Source organism: Anas platyrhynchos, chromosome 2, assembly GCF_047663525.1.
Source record: "Anas platyrhynchos isolate ZD024472 breed Pekin duck chromosome 2, IASCAAS_PekinDuck_T2T, whole genome shotgun sequence".
Classification (NCBI taxonomy): Eukaryota; Metazoa; Chordata; class Aves; order Anseriformes; family Anatidae; genus Anas; species Anas platyrhynchos.
In genome coordinates this window covers 130,940,598-130,959,144 of record NC_092588.1, presented here as the reverse complement: position 1 = coordinate 130,959,144, position 18,547 = coordinate 130,940,598, and the positions used below count along the sequence as shown (strand labels likewise).

General features: G+C 36.7%; 1 protein-coding gene across 1 annotated transcript in view; it reads right to left on the bottom strand.

Annotated features, from left to right (window-relative positions):
- THSD7A (thrombospondin type 1 domain containing 7A) overlaps positions 1-16,501 on the bottom strand; it is a 281,624-nt gene extending 265,123 nt beyond the window's left edge. Inside the window, exon 1 of the mRNA XM_038174823.2 lies at positions 16,381-16,501. The gene's annotated coding sequence lies outside the window, so the exon portion shown is untranslated. The remainder of the gene's footprint in view (positions 1-16,380) is intronic.
- Between the last annotated feature and the right edge of the window lie 2,046 nt (positions 16,502-18,547).

The following is an 18,547-nucleotide window of genomic DNA, read 5'->3' as shown; positions in this document are numbered from 1 at the left end:
ACCACCCCCAGCACAGCACTGCTGATGGGACCCTCAGAGGGACATGGTCCATGCCAGCAGACTGAGATGCAATGCGCAGTGCCGAGGGCTGAGACAAGAGGCCAGGAGGGAGCTGACTCCCCATGCGCCAAGGCCTGGGGTATGAGGGCTGCCAATTAAATGGAAGCAAAATCCCACCTCAGGTAGCTGTAGGACCAAAAAACAACGCTAAAATCAAAAGGTATAATGAAGAACAACCAAGAAAGTGAAGTGTTTTTCACAGCAGAGGTGTTGGATCATAAGGCTGAAGAAGGAACAGCAAGTCAACACCAGCTTCTGCAAGATGCCAAGAACGGGCTGACTTGGCAAACTTTCCACAGAGTACTTAACTGGAAGTCAGATGATCATATGAGATGATAAAATGCCTGAAGAGGATTGAAGTTTAGCATTTCTTACACTGTTTTGTATTCAAGCCAGAGGGAAACCTGTAGCAAGAACAGCCTACTGATGGAAAATAGCTCAGGTCTCCCCTAGAGTTTAATAAATGCTCAGCACTTTCTGTACAACTTCTGGTCGGCTGAAAGCAGAGGCAGGATGTTAATCTCATTCACAAAGGGCCACACGGGATCTTTAAGGATATGCCACATTATACCTCCAAGCAATGTGTTCATTTTTACAAGTCTAAACCAAACCCGAGTACAGAGAAATTAAAATCCATTTCAGTGGAGTTAGTATACAACACAGGAAAACCACCATCTCTCACAGAAAACTGTCCAACCATGAAATAAACTGTTCTTTTATTCTTTTTTTAATCTTGGGAATTAAAATGTCAGAACCTCCCTTCTCCTACAGCCACAGTTCAATGTGATTTAATACTAAATCATTAATCATAGTTTTATTTTCAAGTTCTCTCTCACATGAGAAACAATAAAAGGCTCCTTCATTTCTCCACCTTAATTATTTTAATTATTTCTAACGTTACTAAGTAAAAAGCATTTGCACACAAACAGGATTCCAGGACTAAAAGAAAAACAAAAGCTCACGTGAACTCTTCTCCTTTTCCCAGTAATTGTGCATTTAGACATGGAGCTATGGAGAAAACAGCATCCACAAGGAGGACAGTGCAACATTTCTGGCTCCGTCTTAGCTCCTTCTGAGGCCAACAGAAGAAATGCCACCAGCCTCATCCCCTCAGGCTTTTGACTCTCACATTTCCTATAAGAGAAGTGTTTAATCCTGTGCAGCCCTGACAAAAGCCAATTAGCAGACAAAAAAACAAGATGCCCAAGTCCTTATTGCTGGTAGGCAACATTAAATCAAGCAAAGATTATATGAATGTGTATTCTTACTGTTAGTAAAAATCTTCAGACTGTCTTGCCATCACTGTTTGTATTGGAACTCATTAGGAAAAAAAGCACTTACATCCAGTAAAGGGGACTATTTCAGGAAACATGCAAACATTTGGTTCTTCTCCTAACAAGAAGCAACTTTTCTCAGTATGAAAACAAAGCACAATTACTTAAATGAGCCCAACCAATGCTTTCCTGTTTATTCTTTTTAAAATCAAAGGCAGATGTATTCTAGTTCAATTTTAATTATAATCAGTATTACACAGGAGACCACAGTAAATAAATACTGAGTATTGACCAAGAATATCTTGAAAAAAAAAAAAAGTTAACAATAAATAATATTAATTTAAAAAATAAAAAATAAAGCACCTGAAACCTTCTTCTCATCTGCAACAGCTTCCTGATGGAAGCACTGCAGTGCAGGCTTGAGCAATGCTGGCTCAATCTCACGTGCCCTTCTTCAGCACTGACTACACTATTAAACTGACATCCAGAATTCAAACACATTTTAAAAACTCTTCTAGCTTACTTAAATAGAGACCGTTGTTATCCTTTTATTTTTTTATTCTGTTAATGCACCCTCTCAGCTGAAAAAAAAATAAAAAATAAAAAATTGTTTCAGTCCTTCCTGGTTTGTTTCCAAAGTCCAGTATTTCTTAATTCTGTTGTTCAGACACAGCTAAATCCTTTCCTGAAGTGTACTTAGCACACAGAGGCTCTTTGTTGCACTTTACCACTAAACAAAAAAAATAAAAATAAAATAAATAAATAAATAAATAAATAAACAGGAATGTCCTTACCCATCATGGGCTAAGGGCAGTATTTTCGGACATTCAGGACATGAATGACAGAAAGTTCCCTCTGCCCCCAGCTAAGGGTTCGCAAAGGACACACTCAGATTCCCGTGGATCATGCCAACACTCTCACTGAACCACTGGATTATGAACAAAAAGCTCTACTGGCACTGTTTGCATCTGTGATGAACACACACATACAGGTGCTGCTTCTCAACCTGCAATTCTCATATCACAGAAAGCTGTTTCAAGAAAAAGAATACATTTAATATTTTTTTGAATAAATCTCAAAATACAATGGCAAGTGCAGAAGGAGCAACCAGAGCCAGGGCAAAAGACAAAGGTATGAATTTTACTCAGCTATGCAGACTGGATTTCTATTGCATGTTTCTTTTTAGAACTTTAGTCACAGCAACTTTTTCCAAAAACTTACAGAATTATTCCTTATTCATAAGGAATGATTGTCCCATCCTGCTGAAGCAAAGAGTAAAATTTATGCATTTAATTGAAAATAGTGTGGTATTTGGGCTACGTTGTTCATCAACAAATGGCATGCTGGAAAAAAAAAAATAAAAAAAAAGATACGTGGGGAGGATGTAAAAGCAGAAAGTCAGAAAAATGCAACAGTAATAGTGTCTCCCTGCAGTTGTCACTCCCCATAATCAGATTGGATAAAAGTGGAGCACCTGTTAAAAACACAGCAAATAGGAGAAACAACACTTCATTCAGGGCTCAGTACTGCATGGGATTTTATTCAAACCCACTGTTACTAAAGGGCCATTCTGTAATAACATTGTGATTCAAAATAATCACAAAAGATGAACAAATCCACCACAGTTGAGAACTAGAATAATACCTACATCCTTACCTTAGTAAGACTGACCTATACCATCTTTAACAACTTTAAATAGGAGACCTATATACAAAGTCTAAAAAACTTTATAGTCAGTTTAAAAGACAACGGTGGTGTATCTAAAGACAATTAGTCACAGCCATACAGCACTGGTGTATCATCTATCAAAAAGTTTAACAGAACCAAAAAAAAGTCAGTGTTACAAAGAAAGCAAAAGGACATCCCAATCTTGGCAAGCACAAAAACCTGTCAAATGCAAAAATAATCAGCAAGTTTAAACTACAAGAAGAGTGGCCAAAACAACTTTGGACAACATTTTAAAACAGAGACTAACCAATCAAGGAAAAAAAAAAAAAAAAAAAAGTACTCAAGTAAAATAAAGCTATAGGAAAAAAATGAAATGAGTCCCCTGTAATGGCAAACAGCTCAGAGATTTCAGTCTAGAGATGGGTTGTTTGTTTTCCCCTTTTTCTTTGTACAATAAAAAAAGGTTCTAGAACAAGTTAAGGAAGTGGATAGCAACAAATCATTAGGACCAGAAAGCATTAATCCAAGAGCTCTGAAGGACCAAATATGAAAATATTTATTTCTGAAATCAGAAATATCACTGGAATGGAGGACAGAAGACAGTAAATGTGATGACAATTTAAAAAAAAGATCCCAAAGAGAACACAGGGAACATGTTCTTAAGTCTGCCTTCCAAAATGGGCAAATTGGTTGAAAATATAATCAAAAATGGCATTATTCTACATATGAATATAGACATTATACTGAAGAAGCATCAGTATGAATTCTGTAGAGGAAAATCAGAATAAGCATTTACTAGCATTCTTTAAAGAACTTGAGAACTGGTAATGCTGTGATAGTGATATTGAATTTCCAGAAACCTTTCTGACTATTCCTCGTAAAAGTCTCTTAAATAAATTATTTTGCTGGATTATTTTAGGTGTGCTTATTTATAGATCATAATTGATACATGGGTATAATATCTGATTAAGAGACAGGAAAAAAAAGGCTAAGGAGAAAAAAAAAAAAAAAGATCATTTTCACAATGATGCAAGGTTATCGGCATTGTACCAGAAGAATCTATAGCATTCAATGAAAACTTTCTGGAAGACGGATGAAGCAATAATGATAGTAATTCAGAATGCTCAATGTTGCAGAAGGATCTCAAGAAAACAATTATGGATGGTTGTAGTAGTAGTAAAGCATAAGTCATTAAACATCATGCTCAAGCAAAAATCTAGACTTTGAAAATACCAAACTGCTGACTACTGGAAATCGATAGTAACCTCTAAGCAAAATATCACTATGTGCTACCTCTGTTTCTTATAATCTTTCCTAAGAATCAATTATTTATCAATGTTGAAAAGTTTCTGAGAACTTTCATCTAATTCAATAGAAATACTCATGTAATTTCATTTCTATTCCCCATCAATAATAATTGGAAAAATATTTTGTTTTTACATTTTAATAACTTTAGTATATTCTGTATTTTTAATTTTAATGTAAAAATAAGAAGACTTAGCAATGGTCAGTATTAAATATCTAACATATTAAAAACTCCTTTGCACCAACAACATTTTCTTTTCATTAAGATTTCAGGGTACTGAGAGCTAAGGAATCTTATTTGCAATTTATCCAGAACTGCAAAAAAACATGTGTCCAGTGACTGATTTAGAGGTTACTAACATAGTTTTTGAACTAATAAAGGAAAATAAAATAGTCCCCTTTTTCTGGCAGCTGCCATATTATTTCTTATGCTATAAGAAAAAAATAGAAAATATACACTAAAAAACTCCTGAAGTCTTCAATATTAATTCCTGCAGAAGCATTTGCTAATGTTGCTATCCAACATGACAATCAAGCTCCTTCCTTTAAAGTATGTGATGAACTTTTCTATCTTCTAAATGACCTTCAGGAGGAAAGTTTTCTAACTGCAATGAAGCCATCAAAGAACTTCCCCTGAATTATATGATATGTAGTATTTATCAGGACTTGGTCACACTGCACATTTTTGGATAAACCAAACTGCAGTCTAACTCCTTCTACGTATTTACATCCTTCAGTGTCCAAGTCCAAGCTTAAATATGGAAGTGTATAAGCTGATACATGTAGTTAGAAGAACAAATGACAGCATGCAACTAGAAGAATGTGTTTTACATATTGAAGACTGGCAATTTATTCACTCACTGTAGATTTGCCATAAATTATTTTCTACTGGAGAACCGTTCTTCTTCAGAAATTACATTACATAGGTAACAAATGTTTATTAGCTTAAAAACAGTCTTTTAAATAATTTCATAACAGACATATTTCTGAATTATTAATTTCTTTTGGAAGCCTATTAAGATATAAAGTTCTACGTCAAGACTAGTTAAATAAATGTTTTAGCTGTGACCTTAAGCCGAATTTGTTCCAAACAGCTGATAAAGTCTGAAAGCAGAAATTCAATTTTTCTTTGTACTGCAACCCAGAGCATGGGAAGGAATTTTCTACTCATTATCATACTTTCCATTTATATCTCTGAGAGAAAATGTCTCCTTTGTTCATGAGAAACAAGCAAAAAAGATGACAAAAGTTAATTTCTAAAGGCATCACAAAGCAATTTTATCCAAAGACATTCTTCCTATACTAGTTGCACTGAACAGCAATTAGCTGCCAGGCTTAAGATGTGGTTCAGAGTATAAAATGACATTACATTAGGCAACTGTTTATAGGACTAACTTCAAGACTATACATAGCAAAGTTTAGATTAAAAAAAAAAAAAAAAAAAAAAGCAACAAAAGGATTCTAATTACTTCATCTGAATAACTTGAATTTACTTTTACATCATTACAATAAGTGTTGTTAGTCTCCATTGTCTGCACTTTTTATTTAGCAAAAAGTAGAAGAAATAGTAATAGAAAATGGCCTTTGTTTCATCAGTAGCACTTCTATGACAAGTTGTGTCTTGAGCATACACTCATTCCAATGGGAGCCACTGCATTCAAGGCCAGAATGGATGTGGCTCTAGGCAGCCTGCTCTAGTGGTTGGCAACCCTGCCCAGAGCAGGGGGGTTGAAACTAGATGATCCTTAAGGTCCTTTTCAACCCAGGCCATTCTATGATTCTATGATTCATGTGGGAGGCATTTAATTCCAGTTTCCCATAATTAATCCTTCTCTTCTTCATAAATTCATAATGTAAGGTTATTTGTAGCAGAACTATGTATAATATTTGCTCTTTTTGCCAAATAAGGTTGCTTCTAATGATTTTGCAAGTTGACCAAGCATCTGGGTCACCAAAATTGCTACTTGCATGTCAAAGAACTATGAAGTTCTCTTCGAGTCATGACCAGCTTCTTTCCTAAATCAGAACACACGCAAAAAAAGTGATAACCCCAAGTGTTCCTAAAAACTCTGGTGGGGCAGGGGAACCTGCATCACAAAACCAGTAAACTTTTCTTAGACAAACAAAGCTACTTTTGTTGTAGACCAAAAATCACAGATCATTGGAAGAGGTTCACCTAGAAAGTAGTGCAATTTAATGGATTAGAAATGGTCTAAAGAGTACATGAAAGTCATTCAAGAAGACCCACACCAATGAAAGTCTTTCCACTGTCTTTGGTGTCGGTGGATCAGATCATGCCAATAGTTTCTGTACTCTGGATGCTTTCTATGCTTATTTTTTTCTTTTATGTGAACCTTGTACATGCTAACAGAAAACTCGTTAAGTCTGACAAGGTCAATGTGTAAAATATCAAATTACAACAAAATACTAGCGTCAGTGCCAAAAATCTCAAGTATCACTCATCTTCAACCATTACAGATTCTGCTGTATGGCAAAGACTGAGGATATGCCATCCTTTTACGCAGCAAGTTTAGGAAAACAAAAGCTTACTAGAGGATCATGAAAGGCCTGGAAAAGGTCAGACAGAGAAGAAAAAAAAAAAAAGAACAACAAAAAAAAGCTTTATAACAAAGTATTTGTGATATAATAACCTACTGTTTTAAAAAGCAAAACAGTGTTTTACTTCAAAAACACTATATTCCATTACCAAAAAGCAACAAAACCTATAAGAAAACTAATTTTTAGACATACATGATCTTTTTAGAGACCTACCTAGTTGCAATTTGAGCAACCCGTGCTCTTACACAAGCATAAAGAATAATTTTATATAGTGAATACGATTAATTAACAAATAAAATGCATATTTAATACACAGACTTTTGACTGGGAATAAACCAGTGACCAAACAACATTTCTATACACAGAAAAAAAGTTTAAAGAGCTTGATTTTTGTCAGCCCAATTTCTGAAGTCCCAGTTCAAAAATGTAGGTCAAGTTTCATACTGATTCCAAAGTTTCTCAAAGTCAGCTTGCAGTGAAAGCCTGACCCATTTTGAACAGAACCATCAAAAATTAAAAGAAAATATATGAAAAATCAGGTGGCTGCATCACTTTTGATAATACCTTTTCTCATTAAAGGGCTCACATATGAAGTACATTTTCATAGGAATTCCATACTCTGAAGGAGAGGTTGCTGTGATAAACCCATATGCATCTCAAGGCTGATTAGGCATCTCAAGATTGATAAGATCAAGATAGATTTCTGTGTCTTATTAATAATTAATTTTTATTAATAATTCCCACAGTGAGCAGGTGCTAATATCAAGGTTGAGCACAATAATTACTACTTTTTCTGACTTTTATGCACTATCCGTAAATAATAAAACACCAAAACCCAGAAAATATAATCTTCCTTGCACCTGTCTAAGTAATCTTCTAAAACTGTCTTCTTTTTCCCATTTTTGCTTGGATTTCACTTCCGCTCCAGAAATATAACTGCCATACAGCTTCATTCTTTCAGGAAAGTTAAAGTATGACTACTCTAAATCAGTTCTATCATCTTCCTTTTTAAGCATTTGAAACAGAATAATGGGAAACATTAGATATGGTTTTGGACAAATTTCTTCTAATCAGTAAAACTGACCTAAATACTATCTCAGAGGATATTTAATTGGAAAATAATGTTTTGCAAATTTCATCCAAAACGTTTGAGCAAGAAGATTTCTACACTAAAAGTCATATTTTCTGAGGCATTTTCAAGAATAGGTTAATTCTGACTATTAAACAATTTTATTATGAAAAAGAGTTGTCAGATATTTTTTCCCCTCATCCTTCCTTAAATCAAAAGTAACTGTATTGAATTTGCTGCTTTTAGTACAGCAAAAGAAAGCATTAGTCCTCTCTCTTTAAAAATTCCTGCTAATACACTTCAAAGTGTTATTTCAGGTACAAACAAGATTACAGTTTCTTAATACACACACTGCAGTTTTACTTTGAGGATAATTCACAAGAAATTCAGGAAAAGTCCTCTAATAAGAACGGCTGCTCTGGTAAATGGACTTCCCTAGCCTGAGAATTTCTAGCAATAACCTTTGCACTTTACTATCACAGAATGCAAACTAATACTGTACCTGTGATATAACTCTTTATTAATAGCTAAATATCTTTTAGTGGAGCAGCTCTTAAGATCATTTTTAATATAAACAGGTTGCATTTTCATATTAAGCTATCATTTTCAAGGACAAGACCTCAGGTCCCTCAAATTGATGGGATAATATCCAAAATTTCCCTTTGCAGTCAGATATATCATTAAGATATATATATTATATATATATTATATATATACACATTTATATATATATACATATATATAAACACATTTATAAATATAAATGCATAACTTATCAAGATAACTATGATTTTGAGACATTTATATAAAGCTAGATGATAGATCAAATCATCTGCCATCAATGGAATTATATCAATTACTTGTGGAGAACATTATCTGAAGCTCTCTGAAGTTGCACCAGAAGATGACTTTTGTGCAGAAGATAAATAGTACAACCTTCATTTATCTTAACATGTTCTGAAAATCTGAGGTGAAAATAAAATTTCTTCTGCAATGGAATCTTTGAAAAAAAAAAGAAAAAGAAAAGAAAAAAAACACAACACTTTTTGAACTATTTTACTTTATACAGAATATACATTTCAATAAAGTCAAATTTTCAGAAATAATTACTTTGGTTGAAAACTCTTACTGAAGACCTTTAAAATTTCCAGCCTGTTAATTTTAGATATGGTACCCAGGCCAGAGAAATTATATCAGGAAGAAAAAAAAAAATCATCTGATTAAAAAAAAAATATAAAAGTTTTTCTATTCAAACATTTATTTTGCAAACAGCACTAGTTCACCTTCAGTGAAATTGATTATGCTTACCATGCAATATTTGAAGGGTACATTGTACTGTAATTTACCTCTTTCACTTCTCTAAGCATGCACTTCTCAAACTGTGCAGATTCAATTTGACCAGAACATCTAAGAAAGAAAGCCAAGACAGAAAAAAATTTACCATTTACAAAAAATTATCTCTATACAAAGATAGACTAACCTTTTCCTCAACACCACCAGCTCATCAACTCAAACAGGGAGAACAACATTCCTCCTCTGCTGAAGCAAAAGGGAACTTTAATACTGACTACAAGGAGGTTGGATATCAACCCCTAAACTAAGAAAAGATGTAAGAAGTTTAAGTGATTACTTATTTAGGTAACTAATCTTTTAACAGGTTGTCCACTTATTTTTAGATACTACAACTAATTTAAAGTTTCTTTTTCAATAATTATTCTATATGCCTTCCACAACCTAATATATGCATATCTTCTGTATTGCATCCTATTTCCAAGTGTAACGACCCTCAAAATCCAAGATTGATTTTGGCTTTACCCTGATCAATACTAATCTCCAAGATATATTAGACTTTACATTGACCTAAACAAAAAAGTCATTACATGTATATTAGTCAGTCTCCAAAACATTTATTAAATTAATTTCAGAGACCACAAAAGGTGTATTGTTACCATCATTTCTATCTGGGATTTCCATCCATCATCTTTAAGAAGATTTACATGTGACCAATAATTCACATAATCACAGTCACTATAGTGGATTTGTCAAAATGTCTTGACCCATCTGCTATTATTCTGAGATTAATCTTTTTGTATTTAATTGGAGCAAATTACAAATTTTTTTTACAAATTACAATTTTTTACAAATTTACAAATTACCAAATTACACAGCTATTGGACTATTAGAATCCAATCTTACACACATTAAAGTCAATGGGAGAATACATCTCCTCTGTTCAGTAACAGCATTGAGCTCAAAGAGTGGCAGGAGATTAAAACACTGCAATTAGACTTTCGTTCCCACTGAAGGCAAAGGGAGAGAAACTTTTTCAATAAAAAGACTTCAACCAGCACATTTTTAAACAAAGAATCACAGCACCCAGAAGTGTATTTATATAAATCTAATTTTTGAAAACTAGATATTTCTGACAACCTTTTTTTATGATACTGGCTAATCTCAAGATAGGAATATAAGACCTATATACACATAAATGTTAACATTATGACAAAATTGTTACTGACCTATTCTGGGTAGTCTCCTGATCACTTTAATTCTGTTTCAATGAAACAAAACCAAGACTTCCACATAATAAAAACACAAAGGGGAGAGAGAAGAGAGGAAGAGAGAGAGAAATACAAGCTACATTCATAGATTTTACAAGTAAAACTAGTGATTTCATTTAAGTCATTCTTCCTTATTTTGATTTTTTTTACACAAAATGTAAATTTTCCTCCTTATGATATTATAGATTTCAATAGAATCATTTGCATTTCAGATAGATAATACAATTTACACTTTGCATAGTAAACACCTCATATTGTAAATTATTTGAGGCAATAACCATGTGTTTATTCTCTCCCCCAGGCACTTTAACCTAAATTAAATAAATAATTCTACAACCGTGCTGAAATGTTATTAGGCAAAACTAATATTAAACATTCCATGAAATTTCTATTCAGAAGTCTTAATATAATAAAAAACAATATAATACCATTTATTTTTAAATACAGATACTTAAAATACTAATACACTTTATATACTTAGAAGTTTGACACATCAGAAGTATTAGCTTAAAAACTTAAGTTTAAACTTTTGATTATTCCAGCTTTGGGGATACAGATATCAAAAGACATTGGAGTAGTGAGAAAAAAAGTTATTAGTAAACACAAAGGAAGAGAAGCTGCTTATGATCTGAATTATAAGGGTTGGAAAAGACCTCCAAGGTCATCTGGTCCAACCACCACCTTACTATCAATGTCACCCACTAAACCATATCCCTAAGCACCAAATCCAACCTTTCCCTGAACACCCTTATGGATGGTGACTCCATCACTTCCCTTGGCAACCCGTTCATAGTAGACAACAATAAAAAACGGATCCATCCTGGGCTGCACCAAAAGCAGGTCAAGCAGGCCAGCAGGTCAAGAGAGGTGACTCTCCCCTTCTGCTCTGCTCTCGTGAGACCCTACCTGGAGCACTGTGTTCAGCTCTGGGCCCCCAGCATAAGAAAGATGTGGGCCTGTTGGAGTGAGGCCAGAGGGCCACAAGGGTGATCAGAGGGCTGGGGCACCTCTCCTATGAAGACAGCGTGAGAGAGTCGGAGTTGTTCAGGAGAGAAGGTAGCTTCAGGGAGACCTTACAGTGGCCTTAACCATTTAACTTAGGCCCACCTTAACGTGGGCCTACAGGAAAGACGGGGAGGGACTCTCCCAGGAATCATAGTGCAACAGTAGACAGGCTGTAATGGTTTTATACTACAAGGAAGAAATTCTTCACTCAGAGGGTGCTGAAGCAGTGGAAAAGGTTGCCCAGAGAAGCTGTGGATACCCCATCCCTGGACATGTTCAACGCCAGGCCGGATGGGGCTCTGGGCAACCTGGTCTGGTGGAAGGTATATATACCCCATGGCAGTGAGGGTAGAACTGGGTGATCTTTGAGGTCCCTTCCAACCTGAGCCATTCTATGATTCTATATCTAATGAACAGTTGAAAGCCAAATGTTGACAGCTTGTGCTATAACCTGAAATGCAATCAGTTTTGCTGAAGATCCTAGCATGCCACAAAAAAAAAAAAAAAAAAAAAAAAAAAAAACGATATTTTGCTATGCACGTTAACACTCTTCTAAGCTTGTCTGGACTTTCCTTTTAAAATTCTCTATAGATATCAGCGTTCAGCTCCACAAACTACTGGGAACACTTTACTAACTGCTATTGATGAGAAGAATGTCTTAAAACATCTACACTATCTATTTTATTAATGTTCATCTTATAAAAGGATTCTGATTGGAAAGCATTTTTAGTATTTTGCATTTTCAGGAGGAACTGATGAGAGCGCATCAGGTCACAAAGAGGGGGAGCCCATCTCAAGCACAGTGTGAGGAGTGAAAAAGCAGGAGACATTCATCTCCCTCTTGACTCGAGGGCTGCTGGAGGAAAGGCAAAGGGAAAAAGAAGATAGAGCTAGGCTGCACACAATATGGCTTTAGCCTATTCAGGCACAAACAAGCAGCTTAAATTAATGTAGAAGAGGAGAAATTACTTGAGGGGGTTAAATATTGGCAAGAGCCAAAAAAAAAAAAAAAAAAAAAAAGAAGAAAGGATTTCTGAAGCTGCATTTTAAACAGACTGAATGGGAACTGGATTGGCACATTACATGCCATGAAATTTAAAGCTTTGACAGAAGTTAAATGCAACAATTTCCCTGGGCCTATTCTGCTGCTAAACATATAATTCCCTCTGTAAAACAGAAAAACTTTATCTCAAAACTTCTGTAGTGCTTCTCTATCCCTCTCTGCTGCCACTGAGTGCTTCAGAATCCACTTGTTCTAACAGGAAAACATTTTGTAAATTTCTGTAGGAAACTTTATTCAGGGGCAGTAGATATTCAGTTGTTCTTGTGCAACAATGTTTTTTATCACCAGGTTCTGCTCCCCATCTATAGATCCTCTCCCTAAGCCACCGATGGTGTCTATAGCTTTCACCTCACTTGGAAGAAAAAAAAAAAAAAAAAAAATGGATCTCCCATATCTCTAGGGCAAGGAAAGCTCACTTCAGACCATCCTGTTAGCTCTTCTTGGCACCTAGTCCAATTTCACTTATTTCTTCTTGAGCATGTATGATCACAACATTTTGCCTCATTGTAGGTTTTGTGAGATGACATTTGTATTTTATTAGATATTTCAAAACTCTCTCTTCAAAGGCATCATAATACTGTATTTCCCATTACATCAGCAGCTCAGGTGATTATTCCTTTATTTCCAAACCACCCTCTAAATTTCCATTACAGAACAAAATTTACATACGTTATGAATATGTGTGCCAATTTATTACACCATTCATTCCAAATTCCAAAACAAATTCATTCCAAAGCCTCAACTTCACCAATCTGAACATCAACATTTTAATAAAAAAAAATGACTCTGCAAAGAGAGGTTTGGTTTTCTTCCAAAAATTTTAAGAAAGCTGCTACACATCCACAAACCACAAGTCAACCATGTGAATATTAAAATGGATTCTCATTTTGAATCCAAAATTTTGATGTAAAAATTTTACAACAGTAAGTTTCAATTTGTAACATGCCAATGACTTGCAAGTGGTCTACTAAACATAGTTAAGAAAGCAAGGCCCACTGACAACAAGTTAAACATTAATATGGAAATCTCCATACTTCCACTGGAAAATTTTTAGTGGTCTGCAAATTGAAAAAAAGTTGAAAATCACCTCTGGTATTACTGAGGCATCCTCCTTGCCTGTAGTAGCCTGCGGACAGGGCACAGTTCTGACAGGCACTGTGTGGTTATGATAAGTAAAGCCGACAGCTTAGGGAAAATATTGAATATACTTATCTCATGCATAATTTTACTTCTGGAAGAAAGGGTAACTTTTACATCAGAACAATCCAGAATAGCATATTGAAAGCTGTGATGCTTGTGCATATTAGCATTCCAGCCCATCTTTTTCTTCATCTCCTTCACCACAAATTTAACCTGTTTTCAAACTTTGACTTGTAAAAGCAAGCAGATGAGAGAAGAAAGGAAGCAAGATTTTTTTTTCATGTTATTAAAGGAAAGAATCCCAAGATATCCCTAGTATCTTCTAGATACTGTTTCTTATGCAAGTGAAATACAGCTGGAGAAGGTAGACTATGCTATAGATGTTAAAATTAAAATGTTTTCTCTTTCTGATTACATTCAGAGTACAACTTGAATAGCTTGATTAAGTACGGATTAAGTGCAATAAAGCAGTGACTTGCACTTTTAGAATCTAAAGTGGTAAGGGAGAGGTAAGCATCAAGGAATTTCACCCAATTGACATTGAGCAGTTACCAAAGGCACTATGAAGAGTGAAAAGCAAGGAATTTTCAATATCGATTTCTCCTTTTTCCACATTATTTTTTCAGTAGGATCCAAATAAAAACTTTGTTGCTCACATGGATTTAAAGGAGGAGCTAACTGATGCAATCATAGTTCCCTTCCCCCACTGCTATGGCCAGCTGTGACACATACAGTGTGTAAGGCTGCTGTAATATATGGTACACTGACATGATATATAGCCCATAGAATTACTATGTCAGAATATTATCACTCTGTCAGCTTTCCACTTCTCCCTCTTGTCATAAAACACACAATGTGGGAAGATAAATGTGGATCCAAGTGCCTAACCACAGCTGGGATTTCTGCTGTACATATGTTGTGCATTCTGGTAAAACACATTTCAAAACAGGAGGAATAAAGTGATAGTTTCTAAAGATGCCCTAAATACCTCAGTTTAAAAAGACAAGTAATCTACAATATTAATCCTCAATCCAAGCCAATGACAATATATCCGAGCAAGGTCAAGTTCCATCTCATGAGAACAACTGCATTATACCTGTATAGCCATAAAATCAGTGAAACTTCTGAAAACTGCAGATAACAAAAACAAAAATTTTTCTACTGGTCTGCTGAATCTCAAGTCAGAACAGGTCTAACAAAAACAAGCAAACAAAAATATTGATAAAAGCAGTCAGAAGCAATCATCTAATATCATAATACCAATGGTCTTAGCACAAAACGTCATTGCAAAAATCAGGTCAATAATATGGCCAAAAGAGTAACAAATCTTGTATTTCAAAAATCCTCTGCTATTAAATTACAGCATGTCATTCTCAAGTAATTTTGATAACATTTGTCCCCCTGTCTTCTAAGTGCCCTTCAGGAGATCTGTCAGGGAAAAAATAAATAAATAAATAAATAAATCTCAACAGGATCTTTGAGAAAAGACATGTAAAACTAGGAAATGACAAAATAGGTCTTCTGACCTATACAAAACTAGCAAATATTTTAATGCCTTATACTACCAATTAAGAGATGACCCGATCAGTTTTAAAAAGTGGACATTTTTTAATGAAGTGCAAAAGTCTAGTAAAATAAACTTCTCTGGTACAGTTACATCAAACTTAGTGCTGATTTATAAATTGCTATTTGTAGCTGTGACAGAATTTTAACTCAGAATTACCTATCACAACCTCATAACGACATCAAATGGTGCCTACCACCCACAAAACTGCATTCATAACCCAGAACCCTTCTTGCAGTTTCCATTAATTCCACAGATTTGCATTTCACTTAAGCGGAGCTATTAAAAGAAAACACCATCAACTGGAATCTAACTTTATGCCAACAGCTTTAACTATGAAAGTGATTTATTTTTTTTTAACCCTACCTTTTTCTTTACTTCCCTTCTGATCGTTTAAGAGTGCTTCAGAAGAAATCTCTGGGGGGGGGGGGGGGGGGGGAGGGAACACATCTGTCCCCATCCCTGCTGCTCTCTTTCCACATGCCTGCTTGCTACACTTCTAGCCCACCGAGCCTGTTACAAAACACTCCCGGACCAAGCAAGTAGCAGCACTCGGCTCCTCCAGGCGCAATGCCCTGGGCCCTATTTCTGCTGGCAACTACAGCCCTGTGACACGCACTGAGTAATCTGAAAAATGAGATTGCTGTCCCACGTCCTTCAGACAACAACTATTTGCTTGAACAAAGCAACTTGACAGTTTCACTCCTAAAAAGCAGGCTTGGTTGTGGAGAGCCTGGCAAACCCTCTTGCCAGTTTCCTTGTGCCGAGCGTATTCTTTGGTGTTTATAGAAGTGGCTCCACGTCACGTTGTTTTTTTACTACGCCCTCCCGGAGAGCGCAACCGCGGCCGCCTTTAAGCTTAAATCGTCACTTCAAATTCCGCGGAACAGAAATCACGGGCCGCGACTCGCAGCAGCAGCACCAGCAGCAGCACTCGGCGCTGATCCCATACGGAGCCAACTCCCGGCTCCTTCCCTTCCCGGCCCCCTGCCCCTGCACGGTGCAGGTGAGAGGCGGCTCCGCACCTCGCCGCTGCCCCCCATCCCCATCCCAATCCCAATATCCCATCCCGCCCCATCCCTGTTCTCATTCCCATCCCTGCCCGCACTCACCGCTCCGCTCCCGGGGCCGGGACAGGGCGGCGGGTGCCTCCCTCCCTTTCTCTCTCTCTCCCTCCCTCCCGGGGCGGAGCGGAGGCTCCGCGCCCCTCGGTGCCCCCCGCCGCCCCCGCCGCCTTCCGCGGGCATGGAGCCGCCCCCCCGCGGCATCACGCGGCCGTCCGCCCCTCCCCGGGAGCCGCCGGCTCCAGCCGCAATGCAGCGGCGGCCGGACCCGATCCTCCGCCCGGATCGGCTCGGCACGGCACGGCTCGGCACGGCACGGCACCTGCCCGCCGCCCCCTTGGCTGCCGATGCCCCCCAGGCAGCGCCCCACGGGGTGCGAGAGGAGGGAGAGGGCCCGCAAAAAGAGGGGGACAAAATCATCCCAAAGGAGTTTTGCCCGCTGTTTGGGCTCCCCGCACCTAGGGACGGGCCGAGATTAATTGCGCTGCTTGGCGAAGAAAATGAGGGGTACCATTAATCAAGGAGGCTGTAAGTCACCTGCGCTGGTAGATGGGATTCCGAGATTTGGCGGGGGAGACGCTGGCAAAAGCACTCCCCAGGTCTGGTTTAAATCACTCCACTTCTGGAACTGTAAACAGCCCTTGACAGCACCTCGTGAGTTTTCTTCAAGAGAAGTGTTTCTTAGGAAGATGAATATTCACTTCATATTGCTGAAGAGTGTTTCCAACAGCTTTTACGTCTCCCTTTCTCAATAGTTAAACTACTGGGTTTTCCTTCCTGGATGTCAGAAACTTCAAACCTGCAGAAAGAAGACTTTTCACACGAATATCTTTCAGACATGGATAAAAAATAAAGATAGGCAAACTCTGCAAGTACCCAAATCATTATTTTAATGCCCTGCTTGAAATAAACACAAAGCTCTTGAGTTAATAGCTGTGTCCTGCTGTCTCCAATAGTTATCCGTACCTCCAGCAACTATGGCACAATCAAAAATTTTTCCAAGCTTTATTTATTGTCATGCACTTTGAGAAAAGCAATGAATCAATGCCACTTTTATTCATTGCTTCTAAAAGAACATCGGGCTTTCAGTGGGATCTAAATATTCCAGGTGGGGAGAAGGCCTTTTTTCATTAGTCTGCCCTAAATTTGTTTCACAAAGCAAAAATGAGTTATGGCATGATCAACTTCAATCAATTGTGCATGGTATCACATTGATTGCTTCGTCAAATGCTTGTCTAAATATAAGCATAGCACCAATATCCTTGACTGAGTAATTGTGAGCTTGATTGCATGTCTTGCAATAATGTGATCAATTTACAGTGGCATTCGGAACTTTGCAGAAACCTGAGCTATAAATTAAAAATAACAACTATCTCATAAAATGGACCACTATCCAAAACATGGAGTTTAAAATAATTATTTTAAAATTACTCAGATGTTAACCTCATAATACATAAGATAAATGCTAACCAGTTTAATATTACTAAAGATTTCTTTTGGTGAAATTTTGGAAAATTGGTGTTATTTTTAATTTTATTAAAAGCTATGTACAAAATACCAAAAGATTTATTTAACTTACGCTCAGTATTTAGATTTACTGAGCACTGTCCACTGAGTCATATTTATATGGCTTCAGCACCTGACAGAGAAACAGAGTTGTGCAAGTATCATCTTTCTGAACTTTGGTGCAAAATCTAAGGGAAAATTATGTTAAAATTATTTATTTTTTAAATCAGCTAAACACTTCAAGTAAAAACTAATACTTCAAGACGAAAGCCAGGTCATTTTTACAGCAGTCAGAATAACTTCAGTTGGAGAAGACATCTAGAGATGTCAAGGCAGGGCAACTTCAAATTAGCAACTTCAACCAGGTTCCTCAGCACTTTATCTAAAGAAGTTTCAAAATTTTCCAGGAATGAAGATCCTAGCTTTTCTGGACAACCTGTTCAATTTGGACTATTGGTTATTATGTTTTTTTTGTTGGTGGTGTTTTTTTTTGTTTGTTTGTTTTTTGTTTTGTTTTTTAAACTAGAATTCTAGAATTTCCCTTGCTGTTACTTGTATCTGTTCCTGCTTATCTGTGCGCCTCAGAAGCAGAGGTTCAGTTTTGCTGTAAGCAATCACTAGACAATAGAAGGTAGCAAGTAGATCCTCCCCCTCAGCCTTCTTTTTCTCAGGCTGAGCAAAGCCAGACCTCTCAGAAATATCATGAATT